The sequence below is a fragment of the Hibiscus syriacus genome, unplaced genomic scaffold, assembly GCF_006381635.1.
Source record: "Hibiscus syriacus cultivar Baekdansim isolate YM2019G1 unplaced genomic scaffold, ASM638163v2 tig00007902_pilon, whole genome shotgun sequence".
In the NCBI taxonomy this organism is placed as follows: Eukaryota; Viridiplantae; Streptophyta; class Magnoliopsida; order Malvales; family Malvaceae; genus Hibiscus; species Hibiscus syriacus.
Genome location: NW_024062148.1, coordinates 71,592 through 90,436, shown reverse-complemented (window position 1 = coordinate 90,436; position 18,845 = coordinate 71,592). Strand labels below are relative to the sequence as shown.

The 18,845-nt window shown below is 36.9% G+C and overlaps 2 pseudogenes; both read left to right on the top strand.

The window, feature by feature from the left end:
- Positions 1-3,056: 3,056 nt before the first annotated feature.
- LOC120201747 lies at positions 3,057-9,615 on the top strand (annotated as a pseudogene).
- A 7,809-nt stretch (positions 9,616-17,424) lies between these two features.
- On the top strand, positions 17,425-18,800 carry LOC120201750 (annotated as a pseudogene).
- Positions 18,801-18,845: the final 45 nt, after the last annotated feature.

The window sequence follows — 18,845 nt, the reverse complement described above, 5'->3', positions numbered from 1 at the left end:
TCATCTTCTTCTTTTACCATCAACTCATGAGTGAGAAGAGAACTGATAAGCTCAATAAGAGTGAGTGACTTGAGGTTATTAGCTTCGATAATTACCATCTTCTTTGATTTCAAAGACTTTGGAAGAGAGTAAATCATCATCCTCACAAACTTCTCATTTGGGATTACTTCTCCAAATCCCTTGAGATCGTTAACAATCACGGAAAATCTATCCGTCATAGCTTTGATGTCTTAATCTGATTTCATTTTGAAATTCTCATAGTTATGGTTGAGAAGACTGATTTTGGTTTCCCTCACTTCAATGGTTCCTTCATGAGTGACTTATAGCTTGTCCCAAATCTCATTGGCATTAGAAAAATATGAGACTCTTTCATATTCATCCAGACTTAATGCACAAAAGAGGATATACATAGCCTTAGCAGTGATTTAGAACTTCTTCTTTCAATCATTCCAATCATCCATATTGCCGGTTGGAATAGAGTATCCTTTAACGATTGAGTTCCAAGCTCCTAGATCGTTGGCTTAAATGAAGAACATCAACATATTCTTCCAATAGGTATAATTTGCTTTATTGAAATAAGGTGGCTTGTTGACCGGTTGAGAGTCTTCAATATAGTAAGAGCCTGAGGTCAAAGCCATCCTCTTATCTGTTGAGTCGGGAATCGGTATAGCTTCTTCAAGAATTATTTCAAGGTTGTTAAACCTTCTAATGAGTCAAACTCTTATACCAATTGTTATGATTTGTGAAGCTCAATTGACAACAAAAAATGTACCAAAAGGGGTGAAATGACAAATTGTGTTTAGGGAGTAAGGAGAAAGAAAGTATAGACAATTTTGCATTGCGATTTATAGTGGTTCAACTTATCAACAAAGTCTACATCCACTACCTAAGCTCCTTACTTAGGATTTTCTAACAAAACCACTAATTTGTTCTTTATTTTTTTCAAGGACAAAGAGATAACCTTTACAAACTCCCTAGCTTTTCAAATACTTAGCTAGAACCAAAACCCCTTTACAAAGGATAAAAGAAAGTAAACAAAGAAATCTCTAAAAGGAATGTGTTTACAAATTAAAGTTCACAAAAACACAAATATTTACAAGAGAATAGAAATAAAGAGTGAAAAACTCTTCTCTTGTGTTTGATTACTTGGATAGGTGTTCTAATCCTTCTTCAAGTGTCTTGAGCTTGTATTTATATGTTGGAATGAGTTTGTGGTTGTTTCTAGTCATTGGGAGTGATTTGGAGCCGTTGGGGATGTTTTCTCTACAAAATAAAACTAGTCAAGACAGAGGGTATCGTACTCCTATAGGGAGTATCGGTATTACCTTTGTAATATTTAAATAAACCTTCTCGTTGGGCCTGACAGTATCGATACTATGACCATGATATTGATACTACAATGTAAAGTAGTATCGATACCCCTTTGGGTACCGGTACCTATTTTGCATTTTGGAATTTTAGCAAGCTAGTAGTATCGATACTACCTAGAGAGTATCGATACTTCTCTTCCCTAAGGTATCGGTACCACATGCACAATATCGATAATGTTTATATAGTTTCGATACTATAAGAACAGTATCAGTACTTCGTACGTGAAAATCAGTTTTGTGCTCAAATTCACTTTAAATTGACTTTGAATTATTTTTGAAAACTTTGAATAAATTTTGAATAAATTCAATTCAAGTCCAAAAATATTTTTGTCTTAATTTGTTATATCAAAATATTATAAAACATGATTCAACAAAATGAAATTCTTTAGAATTCCCAAAAAATATTACAAAGTGAGATAATGAATAAAACAAATGGGAGAGAGAACTTTTTTTTGGATTGTTTCAAATGAAAGTGCTTAGGCTTATTTACATTTGAGCTTTAAAGACTAAACTTATAAATAACCTAATAGTTTAGGGACTAAAGATGAATTTTCCTATGTGCACACGTTGGCCACTTGCCAACTTGTCAACCTTTGGTGTCCATTATAACCACTTTTCAATTTGAATTTAATGTTATGGTAATAAATTTGAACTTGACTTCTTCAATATCTACCAGGTTTGACCAACATTTTGTTGACTTTACAACTTGTAGGCTTGTAATTTTACGAGCCACACATAACACCCAACTCTTACTTATTTGAAAGAGAATGGAATTCGCAAGTCTGTCTGGGCTGGTTTAATCAATGAGATGTTTAGGTAAGCAACTATTAATCCCCCGAATGGAAGTTTAAGTAGGGGCCCGGTAGAAGGCCCAACCGCTACATATTTTTAAGGTTTTTGTTACATGTGCATCATAGCAATGACTTTGTTACTGGTATTGAGTCATTTGTCCTTCTCATCAGCTATCGGTGGTGACAAGTATAAGCTTAACTTGCACCGATCATTTAATATAGCTGGCAACACGTACCCTTGTTCTTGCCTTGCCAAATGCCAAATATATCCCACGCTTCAATCCTGTTGTTAACACGTTTTGCCAGCATTTTCAGTCTCGGTAACCTACATTGATTCAGTTTAGTAAATATTATCACTCTCACAGTCGGATTTCACTGACATTTTCACTTCATCAGAGATAGTTAAAAATCACTGTTAATCTGTCTCCGAAACTTGTTGCCTTGGTTTTATTGCCAGATTTTTTAATTAATTTGGCTATATAATGTCAAAACTTATTTACAGATGTCATAAAAAACAATATATCAAAGTTTCAAAATTCGGCAATTAGTTATAATGCATGTACTATAATTGCTTAACACTCATTTAAACACACGGATGACAAGTCTTTAAAATCATTCTCCTCTGTCCAAGTCCGACGATTGTTAGTCCTCACCAGAACCGATGGTTCATGTCATAGTTATTAAATTAATACCAACTCTTCCATGTCATGGCTGCATGCTGCAAATGACAGCTGGGATACAGATGGTTCATGTGTTTGCTTACTCACCGAGCTATATAACCAGAAACAAAACCCCATCCCACGAAGTTCATGCATACTATTTGCTATCAACAACCAATTTCAGTTAATCAAATATGTCTACAAGCGTTACCACCTTCCTTATTCTTCTCTTAGACATGGCTTCCGCCGCCTCTTCCTCGCAAGAACTCATTGCAGAGGCGGTTCAAATGGCTAGGACCATTGTTGTGCAGTCCATGAACTTGGCTATGTTAAAAGTTAGTTTTAAAGTTTGGCAACCAACTTTGAAAAATGTTTTTCAAAGTTTGGTAAAGTTTGGTAGATGTTGTTGAAAATAGGAATGTGTAAATTCACTTTAGTCATTGTACTTTAGGGTATTTTCAAAGATTAGTCCCTAAGTTTCAACTATAAATACCCTAGTTCATTTAGTTTCAAAATCATCCCAAAATCCCAAATCATTTCTTTCTCCAATACTAGAGAGTTTCTTGTGAGTAGTAAGTGTTTTGTAAACACCTGTAAATTTTCTCTCTTAGTAAAAGATCTGCAGTAGTCCGGAGACGTAAGCAACTTAGCTGAACTCCTTTATCAATTTCGGGTATTATTTTTTCACTTTTATTTCGCATTCTCACTAATATGGTTATAGGAAAATTACTTGTTACTCGTTTTATTTCCTAACAACTGGTAATCAGAGCTTTTCGTTGTAAATTTTGTCAATTTTTACGAGGTTACTATTCATTACTATTCGTATGAATAGTGAATTTCATGAATAGTAAAAACAATTTCGGCGATACGAATTTGTCGATGGATGTGTTCTAATACACGGTGGTTCGCAAGAATTATTAGAAACGATCTAAACGAAGCCAGATTCGAGTGGGAGCGATGGCTGCAGACGAATGGAATGTGAAAATTGAAAAGTTCGATGGTGCGGACTTTGGCTTTTGGAAGATGCAGATTGAAGATTTTCTGTACCAGAAAAATCTATATCAACCTCTCTCAGGAAAGCAACCAGAGGGCATGAAGAATGAAGACTGAGCTCTTCTCGACAGACAAGCCCTCGGAGTTATCCGACTGACGTTGTCCCGCAATGTTGCTTTTAACATAGCAAAGGAAAAGACCACGGCGGGTCGTATGGCGGCTCTCTCCAGTATGTATGAGAAGCCATCAGCCTCAAACAAAGTTCACTTGATGAAGCGATTATTCAATTTACGGATGGCGGAAGGGGCATTAGTGGCTCAACACCTAAATGAACTCAACACAATCACAACCCAGTTGAGTTCCGTGGAAATTGAATTCGATGATGAAGTTCGAGCTTTAATTCTCTTATCATCTCTACCAGACAGTTGGAATGCTACTGTTACAGCAGTCAGCAGCTCGTAGGGAAACAACAAATTAAAATTTGACGATGTTCGGGATCTGGTACTGAGCGAAGAAATTCGACGAAGAGAATCGGGTGAAGCATCAACCTCCTCAGCCTTGCACACGGAGTCCAGAGGGAGAACTTCATAAAGAAATTCAAATCGTGGCAGATCCAAATCTAGAAGGGAAAAATCAAGAACGGGGAAGAAAGATTTTACCTGTTATAACTACGGCAAAAAGGGTCACTTTAAAAGAGATTGCCGAGCACCGAAGAAAAATAACGGCGTACATGAATCTACCAACATGACAGAGGAGACAGATGATGCCATGATTCTAAGCGTCAACAGTCCAATTGAATTATGGATCTTGGATTCAGGGGCATCTTTCCACTCCACCCCATGCCGAGAAATCATGGAGAACTATGTCAGTGGTGATTTTGGGAAGGTTCATCTAGCTGATGATGAAACCCTGAAGATCGTCGAAAGAGGAGACATCCGACTAAAGCTGCCAAACCAGACCACCTGGACGCTGAAAGGTGTGAGACATATTCCTGGCCTAAAAAGAAATTTGATTTCCGTAGGACAGCTTGATGGAGAAGGTTATAGTACAACCTTTTCAGTCTGTGAATGGAAGATTACAAAAGGAGCACTCGTCATTGCTCGTGGTAAGAAGATTGGTACTCTCTATGTAACCTCAAACTTAGAGAATATCATTGGTGCAGCAGATGCTGATGGAAAATCAAACCTATGGCACCAAAGGATTGGTCATATGAGCGAGAAAGGGATGAATACACTTTTGTCAAAAGGGAAGCTGTCGAATCTAAAGAATGTAGATGTCAGACTATGCGAGGATTGCATCTTTGGCAAACAAAATAAAGTAAGCTTTGCAAAGATTGGTAAGACACCCAAGGCTGAAAAGTTAGAGTTGGTTCATACTGATGTATGGGGACCATCTCCAGTTCCATCTCTTACAGACTCATTATATTATGTCACCTTCATCGATGATTCAACAAGGAAGGTGTGGGTTTATTTTCTGAAGAAGAAATCAGAAGTCTTTGATACCTTCAGAATATGGAAGGCCATGGTGGAAAATGACACTGGTCTGAAAGTCAAGCGGTTGAGGTCTGACAATGGAGGAGAGTACAGAAATCGTAGATTCAGAGATTTCTGCACAAACAATGGGGTCAAAATGGAGACAACAGTTCCCATGACACCCGCAGCAGAATGGCGTAGCAGAGCGCATGAACAGAACTCTGAATGAACGTGCCAGAAGCATGAGGATACATGTCGGATTACCCAAATTTCTATTGGCTGAAGCTATCAACACTGCAGCTTACCTGATCAACCGTTGGCCCTCAGTTCCTTTGGATGGAAGAATACCAGAGGAAGTTTGGAGCAAGAAAGAAATAAACCTTTCATACTTAAGAGTGTTTGGTTGTATTTCTTATGTACACATAGATTCTGCTGAAAGAAGTAAACTTGATGCCAAGTCCAACAAATGTGTCTTTGTTGGTTATGGTGGTGATGAGTTAGGTTACCGATTTTGAGACTATGAAAATCGGAAGATCATCAGAAGCAGAGATGTTATTTTCAATGAAAATGTGATGTACAAAGACAGGGCAACCATAGAATCAAGTAGCTCCAATATCGAAGCTGAAACAAAGGAATTTGCTGAGTTCGAGGAGATTTCTAGAAATGATGTTCAGATCAATCCTGAAGCAGTTCAAGAAGAACCAGGCACACCAGAACTGAGACGCTCCTCCAGAATTCCTAAACCAACCCAACGGTATTCTCTTTCTTTGCACTACTTATTTTTGACTGACAATGGTGAACCAGAGTGCTATGATGAAGCAATTCAAGTGGAGGATTCAGTCAAGTGGGAGTCTTCCATGAAAGATGAGATGGACTCGCTTATGTCAAATCAGACGTGGGAATTAGCTGAATTACCACCAGGCAAGAAAGCTCTTCACAACAAGTGGATTTACAGGATCAAAGAAGAGCACGATGGGAGCAAATGATGTTGTCAAAGGTTTTCAACAAAAAGAAGGTATTGACTACAATGAAATTTTCTCTCCAGTCGTGAAGCTGTCTACAATCAGACTGGTATTGAAAATTGTAGCTGTAGAGAATTTACATCTTGAGCAGTTAGATGTAAAGACAGCTTTTCTTCATGGTGATTTGGAGGAAGAAATCTATATGAGACAGCCAGAAGGCTTCATAGAGGCAGGCAAGAAAAATCTGGTATGCAGGTTGAAGAAGAGCTTGTATGGTTTAAAACAAGCTCCTAGACAGTTGTACAAGAAGTTCGATAGCTTCATGGGTAGCAGTGGTTTTACCAGATGCCAAGCAGATCATTGTTGCTACATCAAGAGGTTCGAAAATAGCTTCATTATTTTATTGTTGTACGTTGATGACATGCTCGTTGCAGGCTCAAACATGCAAGAGATTATACACTTGAAGCAAAAATTGTCGTAGCAGTTTGCTATGAAGGATCTGGGCACTGCAAAGCAGATTCTTGGGATGAAAATCAAGAGAGACACAAAGTCAGGGACTTTGATGTTATCACAGGCTGAGTACATCAAAAAAGTACTCTTCAGGTTCAACATGCAAGATGCTAAACCAGTAAGTACACCTTTAGGTGTTCATTTTAGACTCTCCAAAGAACAGCCACCAAAGACGGAGGAAGAACGTGCACACATGGTGAAGGTGCCGTATGCCTCAGCAATTAGAAGTCTAATGTATGCCATGGTTTGTACCAGGCCAGATATTGCTCAAGCAGTGGGAGCTGTTAGCAGGTACATGAATAATCCGGGCAATGAACACTGGGAAGCAGTCAAATGGATCCTTAGATATACGGGGTACTACAAACAAAGCACTTTGTTTCAAAGGTGGAGATACGATACTGACAGGCTATGTAGATGCTGACTTAGCCGAAATATTGACATCAGAAGGAGCACTACATGGTATGTTTATACTTAGGAGGAAATACAGTGAGTTGGGTTTCTCAACTACAGAAGATAGTTACTCTCTCCACAACTGAAGCAGAATATGTCGCTCTTACGAAAGCTAGCAAGGAGATTGTTTGGCTCCAAAATTTCTTGGAAGAGTTAGGCAAGAGACAAGAAAACAATGTCTTGTATTGCGACAGTCAAAGTGTTGTCCATCTAGAAAAGAATCCGTCTTTTCATTCCAGGACGAAGCACATACAATTGAGATATCATTTTATACGATCTCTTCTGGAAGATGGGATTTTGAAACTTGAAAAGATTAGTGGAGCTCAAAATCCGGCAGACATGTTGATAAAGACGGTGACTACGGACAAACTGAAGTTGTGTTCAGCTTCAGTTGGCATGCTAGAATAACAAGACCAGAAATACTTCTGCATTGATTGAGGTGTGAAGACAGATTAAAATCAGTCTTCAAGTGGGAGATTGTTAAAAGTTAGTTTCAAAGTTTGGCAACCAACTTTGAAAAATGTTTTTCAAAGTTTGGTAAATGCTTCTTTGAAAAATGTTTTTCAAAGTATGGTAGATGTTGTTGAAAATAGGAATGGGTAAATTCACTTTAGTCATTGCACTTTAGGGTATTGTCAAAGATTAGTCCCTAAGTTTCAACTATAAATACCCTAGCTCATTTAGCTTCAAAATCATCCCAAAATCCCAAATCATTTCTTTCTCCAATACTAGAGAGTTTTCTTGTGAGTAGTGAGTGTTTTGTAAACACCTGTAAATTTTCTCTCTTAGTAAAAGATCTGCAACAGTCCGGAGACGTAAGCAACTTGGCTGAACTCCGTTATCAATTTCGGGTATTATTTTTCCGCTTTTATTTCGCATTCTCACTAATCTGGTTATAGGAAAATTACTTGTTACTCGTTTTATTTCCCAACAGGCTAAGGCTTCAATGAGTTTATATGGATTGCACAATACCTTAAATTATCATGGCATGACTCTCAATGACTGTATTAAGTTGTACGATGAAAGCGAGTCTAGGCTCTCGTTGTTACTCTCTTCTCCAGGCTTCACCGTTGATGATGCTCGAACATGGTTGAGTGCCGTGCTCGCAAACCACCAGACTTGTTTGGAGGGGTCTGCCAAGAAGGCTATTATGATGCAAGGTCACGCACATGCTCATAACTTGACAAATATGCTTCGACAAGCTTTGGCATTGTATGCGATGTATGGGAAAGATGGTGTGGTTGAGCAAGGTATGTTCCTTGGTCTCACATTTCCCCCCTTATAGTGCCCATTTTCTTTTATATAGACAATGTTCATTTGTTTTTGACAGAGGCAATGCCTAGAGCAGAGTTCAACAGATGTGGGAAACTTTTAACATCTTGGAATCCAAAAACTTCAAAGGCTGATATTGTGGTGTCAAGAGATGGCTCCGACACTCACAAAATAATCAATGAGACAGTGGTTGTTGTTGCTAGGATGGGTAACAGTCGTCGCCAGAGAGTTATAATTCATGTGAAAGCAGGGGTGTATAATGAGAAAGTGGACATAGACACGAACCTAAAGAACATAATGTTTGTTGGTGATGGCATGGATAGGACAATAGTGACTGGTAACCGAAATATACCAGACGGTTCCACCACTTACGGCTCTGCAACATTTGGTATGGTTTCAAATCTTTTTTTTTTGTTGAAAAAAAGTGTAACTTGATTTGTTTCTGCAGATGTTTCAGGAGATGGGTTTTGGGCAAGGGACATAACTTTTGAGAACACAGCCGTCAATATAAGCACCAAGCAGTAGTATTTAGGGTAAGCTCAGACCACTCTGTGTTCTACCGTTGCAGCTTCAAGGGTTACCAAGACACACTCTTTGTCCACTCCCTAAGACAGTTTTACCGAGATTGCCACATATATGGCACAATCGATTTCATATTCGGTGATGCCTCGGCAGTGTTACAGAACTATGACATATTGGTAAAGAAACCAATAGATCACCAATCCAACATGTTAACAGCACAAGGGAAAGAAGACGAACGAAAACACAGGGATTTCAATAGTGGAATCCCGAGTAAGGTCGGCATCTGATTTGGAACCTGTCAAGCATTTGTTCAAGAGCTACTTGGGCAGGCCATGGAAAAAGTATTCCAGGACTGTGTTTATGAAAACGGACCTCGATAGTTTAATCCACCCCGAGGGGTGGGACGAATGGAGTGGCACCTTTGCACTTTCCACACTCTATTATGGTGAGTATATGAATATGGGGAGTGGTGCTTCCACTGGAAACAGAATCAAGTGGCCTGGTTTTCACGTCTTCAACAGTTCCAGGAGGCTACTCCTTTCACTGCCTCCAGGTTCATATAGGGAGAGTATTGGATTCTTGAGACTGGTGTGCCTTTCAGTGCTAACATCTAATGGGGGATTTTGTAATGATTTCATGCTTTTATAATGTGATAAATTACGACTAAAAAGTAAATTTAGTAATTATAGTTCAAATTTAAATGTTTTATTTCTCTTGCCTTTTCTCCCTCTACTCATCATGCATATATCACCATACTAATTAACATCTTAGAATATAATAAATGCCTAAGGAAAAGTTGTACATTTTGGATAAAGTATTAAACTATATTAAAAATAATCTTTTTGGTAATATAATGACCACTTTGTAATGTTTGAGAAGTTTATTAACTATTTTATAATTTATGAGACTAAAAACTGGAAGAAGGTGCTTTGGGTGTAAGGGCAAGTTGACTTTTCGTTTCATAGGACCTTACAAGGTGTTTGACTCCTCGTTTCATAGGACCTTACGAGGTTCTTAGAGAATTGGACCAGTGGCTTACAAACTAGTTTTACCATAAGAGTTGGAGCGCATTCACAATGTGTTCCATGTATCTATGCTTAGAAGATACCGCTCCGACCCTTCGCATGTCATACCCTTATAGCATATTGAAGTCAGCTCAGATATGATCTATTCAGAAGAACCAGTTAGAATCTCGGCTAGTGAAGTGAAGGAGTTAAGGAACAAAAGGATTCATTTGGTGAAAGTCCTATGGAGGAACCATGGCATTGAGGAAGCGACATGGGAAACAGAAGAGGACATGCTTCAGTATCCTCACCTCTTCTACCAAGGTAAATTTCAAGGACAAAATTTTATTTAGGAAGGGAGAGTTGTAACTTCCTGAATCCCGGGTTAGAATATTGGGCTAACCCGAGATGGGTCTTGGTTTAATTACTTAGCTTGTAGGAATCCTTAACCAAAATTAAAGAGGATTTAGGCTTAAGTTGAGCCCGTTAGTGAAACAAAAATGATGTTTTTAATATGCAATCAGATTTTGAGGGACCAAAGATGTAATTTTACCCTTGTTAAAAAATAAGGATGAAATCCTTAATTGCTTGGTGATATCACGCCTGATACACCCTTTTTTCTCAACTCTCATTTGTCTCTTATTCCTCTTCAAAACTTCATCTTAATAGCTCTTTCTTCCTCACCAATAACCAAGTAAAGGTAGAAACTTGGTAGTGTTGCAACCCTAGTTCAGTAACCTAAAGGTAATAATCATGATTCTTGTATCCCAAGCTTTGTATCTAGCTCTCAAGACACCCATTTCACCATAGTTGCAAGAACAAATTTAGAAGAGTTTTAGGAACTAGATGGTTCCAACCCATTTTTTAGATATTGCTAGCCTTAGGAAGTGTTTTAAAACCCTCCTTAATCCCTTGCAATAGTTAGTAACACTTGCATTTAGTTTTATTTAGTGCACGAGGTTGGAGAAGGCTCCAAAGCTAAGGGGAAGGAAAAGCTTACTTTAGACTGAGTCTTTGACATTTCCAGCAGTATAGCATCAAAGGTAACTCACTTTTGACTCAACTATACCATATGTAAGTCATTTAAATGAAATGTGGTAGGTTGCATAACTTGAAGCATCCTCATGGTAGATTTCATGTTTTAGAGTTATAAACATGTTTAAAGTCCTAATTATGCTCCTTTACATCTTCATAAAACATTAATAATGTTTGAGGACCTCACTAAGGTCTGTCTTTGAGATAGTATAATAGAAGTTTTTACACATATTTTATGTTCTATGCAGGTTGAATTTTGATACTTGAGGGATAATATCGAAACTTGTTCATCTTCTCGGGCAAACTCGTGAGTTTCTGGGCAAGAATATCGATACTCTTTCAAGAGTATTGATACTTTGGGTCATGGTTTCGAAACTCCCATAAAATTTTAAAATTAAGCAGAACATAATGTTTAAAAGTATTGGTACTTATATAAAGTATCGAAACTTTGAAAGAGTATCGATACTCTTGGGATATTATCGATATTTTCAGTATGTTTTGGACAACAATGCCATTTTTTTAAGGGAATTAGACTCGAGGTACCCCAACACTTCAATATATCCTCAAATAAGACTTCAAGAAAGAACAATAATTAATATCATAATAGTAGAAACATAAATAGCTAGGTTTATATAAAACTAGCCTTGGTTGACGCTCGAGAAACAATCAGGACACCCGAGTTCCTTTTAGCAAAAATACGACAGTCGATGGATCCAATTTAGTGTCACGGCACTATAGTAGCTGACTGGGTGCAAATGCCCCAAGACTTGGAGTAAGTCGGTGGGTGTACGTTCAGATGCAGAATTTGGGATCTCACCCAAGAGTAACCAATTGGGCTTCGGCAGTGCTAGAGGGGTGCGTGACCACCGAGATTCAGAATCCCTCGGTCGCATTATGATGTCGGCCACAGATTATCAATCCAGTAGTTGTATATTCAGACTTGTGCCACTTTTCATTTCATGTAGTGAATGCATATAGTATAGTACAATTTTAGTGAGGCACTAAGCTCGTAAGCTCAACATTCAGAATTTGTTTTCGTGCGCAGGTTCTTATGGAGCAGGTCGTGGAGAGCTATCGTCATTAGATATTCCACTGCAGGAAAGCAGATTTCTAGAGACCTCTTAAAGTACGTCTTAAGTCATCTTTAGAGGGCATATAATATTATGGACCTTGTTATGTATTTAGTTATAATTCTTTTGAAACTCTGTATTTTGTATTAGTTAGCGTATATATTTTGGGAGCTCTCATTATTTGTAAACCCGATTTATTATTATGTTTTTATATTACATTATACATGTTTAAATTTTAGAGATTTACAAACAATTTTAAAAGAAAATTTTGGGTCACTATTTCAATAATCCCGTATAACATTATAATCCATAGATCTTCGGATCTATCTGGATTAGGGTGTTACAAGCAGTCTCAACCCAAAGCTTGAACAGTTCCCTTAACACCGGCTTGCATTACTTTTACACTCAACATGTCAAAAATTACACCTTTTGAGAAGACAACGATAATAAATGAAAAACTCATAAAAAAACATATGATTATCAAATACAACTAAAAAGATCACTATGACATGTGCTATTATTTTTATTTAAAAGTATTAGAGTCTCGTTAAATATTTTGAACTTAATTAAAGAAAAATTTAATTAAAGCAATAAAAATACTTAATATATTAGAAAACAATTACACCAGTTAAAACAAATAAAGATTCGTTAAAAGAACTATGGGACATGTTATTATAAGTGAATATAATAATTGTTATTTTTATTATACATGTCATGAAATTAATAATATTAGAGACATGCATCACATTACTTAACGGGGTCATAGTATAGATATCACATTAATAATCTCTTAAAATATATAAAGTTGTATATAGGATGCAAAAGATAGCTAAAAGGCAACTTCTCAAAGTTATCATTATAGTGTCCTTTGGAGACAATTTCTAACGTTAACCGGTTTTTTTTTTCTAAATATTTAAATTACAATTTTCAAAGTATTATTGAAGAAGGTTTCTAATAATAACCAGCACTCCCAGATATGTGGGAACCAAATTTTATAATGATCTTTGTTTATGGGAAACAAGGGCAATTGCCTTTAGAAAGAGCTTAGTTTCTGGATGGATAATGTTTTTATTACCAGTTTGGCAAATTAAAAAGGTTCACTTCATGTATATTGTTCCTATATTTAATTAAATGGCACCTTACACACATAACACCTTGCCCTAGCAAAAATAATTTAAAACCATAAAGTTCTTAGGCCACCTAAATCATAGTTGATTGAATATTATTGTTTTATACTATTTTTTTTGTTAATCACGGTAAATATAATAAAGTGAACGATAATAAAATCATAGATTATGAACGCATGTTTATATAAAAATCAGAATGAAAATGAATAATACAAGATGATTTGTAATATCATAATTTATCTCATAGTTTTTTATAATCACATACTTGAAACAACTAACATTTAGTCAAATAGTTGATTATAAAAGAAACTTGAGTAACAAGAAATATAATCTCGAAAGACTCTACATTAATCATAGATCTTTATTTTCTGTCAATTTTATTTCTTCACCAAAAAAATCGCATGACAAATTTTTTTCACTAGTTCAAAACTAAATCTGGGTCACAAACTCTAATACTTGTCATATGTATCTTTTTCATTTTATGGTATGAGACTAATCTTTTATTCACTCGTAAGTAAGTAATTAGGCTTATGAGTTTGAGTTTAAATTTGATGGTTAGTTTTATGATCTAAAGATTATAGTATTAAATTTGATAAGGTTAACCAATTAAATATGTTGTACAAATAGAAATAAAGTTTTAACTAAATATTACATTTTAAATTTAAACTTAAACAAATATATAATGTGAATTGTGAAAAATGATTTATTCATAGGACTTTTCATATGAAAATGATTGCTCAAAGAAAGAATCAAATAATCAATGGGTTAGAAATGGAACATAAAAAAGATAAGGCCAGGAATTATGAAAATGAATGTGGAAAGAAGGCGTTGACATAATTCTACAACATTATCACTTGCACCATAGTGATTGAATTAATTAATGAAAGAGGTCATACCAAGCAGATGAAGAGATGAGCATAATGATTCCAAAACTATAGTTATCAATCAAATGGAAAACCTCAGTTTGGTCCGCTGTTAAAAAATTCCCCCACTGCTCGATGTGGTGTGTTTTTGATTAATTAACTAAAAAGAAATGCAAAAGCTTTCTATTGGCATGGCCTTCCCGTGGAGGAGCAACCCCACTTTGGCCATTAAAGCAGCTTCTTAGAGAGGGATAACATGCAACCACGAAATGCTCGGTTCAAACCAATAGGCGTCCCCGTCCCTCACATGGAATCGAAACCCTTAAAATTACCTTTCCAAAATAAATAAATAAAGAATTCTCCACGTTGAGGTGGTCCACTTTCTTGATGGATTAGCTTTGCTAAAACAATTTTTAATCTGGACAAGATAATGGGGTCTTGATTTGTTGAAAAAAAGGTGGTTAGATTACAATATTGTTTATTAAAATATTAGTGTTTGCCTCTCTACATTTGGAGAATTTTCTCTCCAACCCTGCGCCAGATATACCGCCACTGTGGAGAATTACTATAGTGCCACATCACATCTTGCTCGGTACTGTAGCTCGCGTTATATGTGTTTTTTTAAATTAAAGTATATTAAATTATAAGATAGATAAAAATATATTGAAATTAGATAAATAATCATACTAATTTTTTTTGTAACTTTTCTGATTTTTTTGTATTTTTTTTTAAATTCAAGTAGATTAAATTGCAAGATAGATAAAAATACATTGAAATTAGATAAATAAACATACTAATTTTTTTGTATTTTTTTGTATTTTTTTAAATTTTTCTGATTTTTTTTAAATTCAAATAGATTAAATTGTAAGATAAAAATATATAATTATGTAATTTATATTTTTTTACATTATTATTATGAATTATAATTTTCTTATTTATTTGTATTTTCGCAATATTATTTATGAATGTTTTATTTATGATTTTTATATTGATATTTATTAGAAATGTGTATGTTTTATTTTATATTTGTAAAATTAATATTATAATAGTTAAATATTGTGAACAAAGTAGAGTTGATAGTAATGTAGAGATAACACTGGAGATGAATTAATGTTTCATCTTTAGAGTAGAGATAGAAATGTTGTAGAGTAGAGATGAGGACTAGAGATGGCCTAAACTACAACATTTTTCTAAGCATTAATTCATCTCATAGATGACATATATTTAATTATGGACAAGTTGATATAAAATAATTGTATATATGGAGGTGAGCCATCGTTTTCATTCCAAGACAACCTAATTGATACCGTCACGTTGTATTAGGTAGACATTACAACCAAGTATTTTTGGATGAAAAAATTTGACATGAAAACATGGATGAAGTAACATTAAAGCGGACAGGGTCGATTGGAAGAGAAAGATGGAGACCTCGACAGTGGCATAAGGATAGTGAAACGCACCATTTAGCAGTAGCTATAAATACAGACTTGTGTTCTTATTGGAGCTGAATCAGCGGAACCAGCATTGCTGATATTGGGAGTGAGGCTGAGGCAGGCATTGTCAGCGCCACCCACGCTCTACTTCTATCACATTCACGCCCACACGCCCTGGTTTCTCATTCAACACACACCACTGCACCATTGTCGATGCAGTCAAATCTCTTTGTCGGTTTTTTTAAATGCTTTCTTCGTCCTTACTCCTTCAAAACACAGTTTCCTTCCCTCATCCGTTTTTATTATAAAATCAAGGATTAATAAATTACTTTCTTGCACAAATTAAGTGGACTCTGAGTAAAATAATTGTTGTTATTCCTTGAGTATCCGGGTTCGAACACCTTAGATGTTAAGAGTGTGAGTGTTCAATGTCGAAAGGATCTATTCGAAAATGTCAAATTTGAATTATCAGTGCAATAGGTATAAAAGTGTTCTAAATTCTGTGTTAGAATTGAATTAGCATTTGATGTTTAAACTAATGATACAACTACACGTAGAACTTAACTAATTTTAAACACTACATTTAGAGAGGAAGTGAAATGGAATAATTACATAATATATGCATGAATCCAATGATGAAAAGTTTTCAGATTAGATGAAGTAATGTGGAAGCAAAAGACTTCACTTGGGATGCAAGGCTACAGTACAGTGCTTTCCTTGCACCAAGGGACAGTGTAACTGTGAGATTGAATTAAAAGCCAAGGAGAAGGCAGAGAATATTGGTGATGGAGGGAAATTAATGGGAATATTCCGCACAGTGGAAGGATTGGGCTTAGCAGCATGAGTTGTCACCTAGCTTACGTGAAACCATGGGTAGAAAGGAACAGATTGCAGGAAAAGATAGGAATAGAGGAATGAAGAAGAGAGATTCATTCATTCCTAGAAACGACAGTCCCCCGCTCTGACTTTGATGACCCATTTTTCATTTTTATTCCTATTTCCCATGACTCACATGCACCACTCCATTCCATTAATGCCCTCTTTCCCCATTGCCTAACGCCACACTTTGTATTGTAACGCTAGCTAAGCTAGATATCTCAACTAACTTTTCATTTTCCCAACCACAATAACGTTAACGCCTCTTTCAGTCTTCACACACACTCACACTTTTCTGACCTGTCCTCCTATTAAAATACACATTAATAAACAACAATTCCAGCGCAGTCTTTCATTTTTATAAACAAGTCAAGACTATTATTATGTATAAAACAATCTTCGAAACCTTTACAGTCCACCCGGGTTTTGCCATGCTTCTCCTAGTTTTATTCCTTTGCTTACTGCAAGCTTGTGTTTCCACCCGTTTATTTTAGATAATGTATGGATGGGTGAAACAAAGGATCCCGTGAAAGAGACCTTATGATGGAACAAACATTCTCTACTTTATAAGAGCCTGCAGAGCAGTCCGGTCTTGTCACCATCAAAGGAATTGTTTCGAGTAGAAAGTACGCATCTTTTTGGGACTTGAAAGATACAATTTTTAGTACCATTTGCTGTTAAGATTGTGAAAGGGGAGAAGGGACTTGGGCAAGTAAATGAACAACTTAAACTGCAGGGCTTTTAATTCTCATGTAAAGACAGACAATTTGAAAGAGGAAAAAGGAGAGAGAACGTGGGGTGTTGTTGGGACCCCATGGTGGGGGAGAGGGACAGAGAGAAAAAGGAGACCCCACGCACCGCCCAAGCGCACGCTGTCCAAACCAACACTAGATCCATATTTTTACTATGCCTTGACCTAACCCTAAACCCAACAACATTGCTCCCAAATAAACTCAAACCCATAAACTCTCCCCTTCCACCATTTTTTCCTATTTTCTTACCTCGTTCCTTTCTCTCTCATTTCCTCCCAAACCCTTAGCCTACAACCTATCTTCATACAAGAGATACACAGATCTCAACTTACATGAAGAGTACTGGAGAGAAGAAACATGGGTTGTTTGAGCTTTTTCAGCTGAAAATTTGGTGGCAGATGCTTCAAACCCCTTTTCTTCCACTTTCTTGTTGAAACCTACAGACATTCAATCCTTAGAAGTCCTTTCTTTTTTCTCTTTCTTGATCAAAATTCAGTCGGTTCTTGTATGTGTTTAGCTAATTGTTTAAGTAGTGTTTGAGCTTTGAAGGGAAGAAAAAAGAAATGGACCCAGTAACAGCTCACGGACGCCCTCTTCCTCCTTTCCTCACACGAGATCTTCATCTAAATCCGCACCAACAATTTCAGCATAACCACCACCAACAACAGTTACAACATCATAACTCTGAGGACGAGCAAAACCGTGGCCAGAAACGGGATCGAGAGGAAACGGCCACCACAACCGACACGAGTGAAGGTAAAGAACTCGCTGTAGTCCCCGGAGCCGAAGGCGTAATCTCGAGAAGACCACGCGGTAGGCCTGCGGGTTCCAAGAACAAGCCTAAGCCACCGATCATCATAACCCGGGACAGTGCCAATGCCCTCCGATCTCACGTTTTGGAAATTGCCACCGGCTGTGATATTGTGGAGAGTGTTTCGACTTTCGCTAGGCGAAGGCAAGAGGGGTTTGCATTTTAAGTGGGAGCGGAACCGTAACGAATGTAACCTTAAGGCAACCAGGAGCTCCAGGTGCGGTCGTCACTTTACATGGAAGATTCGAAATTTTATCACTATCTGGGTCTTTTTTACCTCCTCCAGCACCACCGGCTGCATCAGCGCTGACCATATACTTAGCCGGCGGTCAAGGTCAGGTTGTTGGAGGAACCGTGGTGGGTCAACTCATCGCTTCAGGGCCCGTGGTGATTATGGCAGCTTCTTTCGGTAATGCAGCGTACGAAAGACTTCCATTGGAGGAAGAAGAACCACCTGCGGCGCCGGTTCCTGGAAGTGGACCCTTAGGGTCACCCGGAAGCATGGTTAGTCAGGCGCAGCAGCAACAACAACAACAACTATTGCAAGATCCCAATGGATCCTTTGCTCAAGGGTTGCCACCGAATCTTCTCAATTCAGTTCAATTGCCAAATGAGGCCTACTGGGGCACAGGCCGTCCTCCTTATTAACAAACAAAACAGAAACTTTCGGGGTTTTTTCCCTTCTCTTGTTAGTTTGACCTTTTGATAACCTTTTCCATTCTTCTTCTTTTATAAGATAGTCAATGTTTTAATTTTAAGTACGATGAGCATGGGATTCAGCTGGCTTTGATTTGAAGAAGGATGTACAAATTTCATGGATTTCACTTTGATGTGTGTTTTTTCTATAATTATCATCACTTGAATAGTATTTTA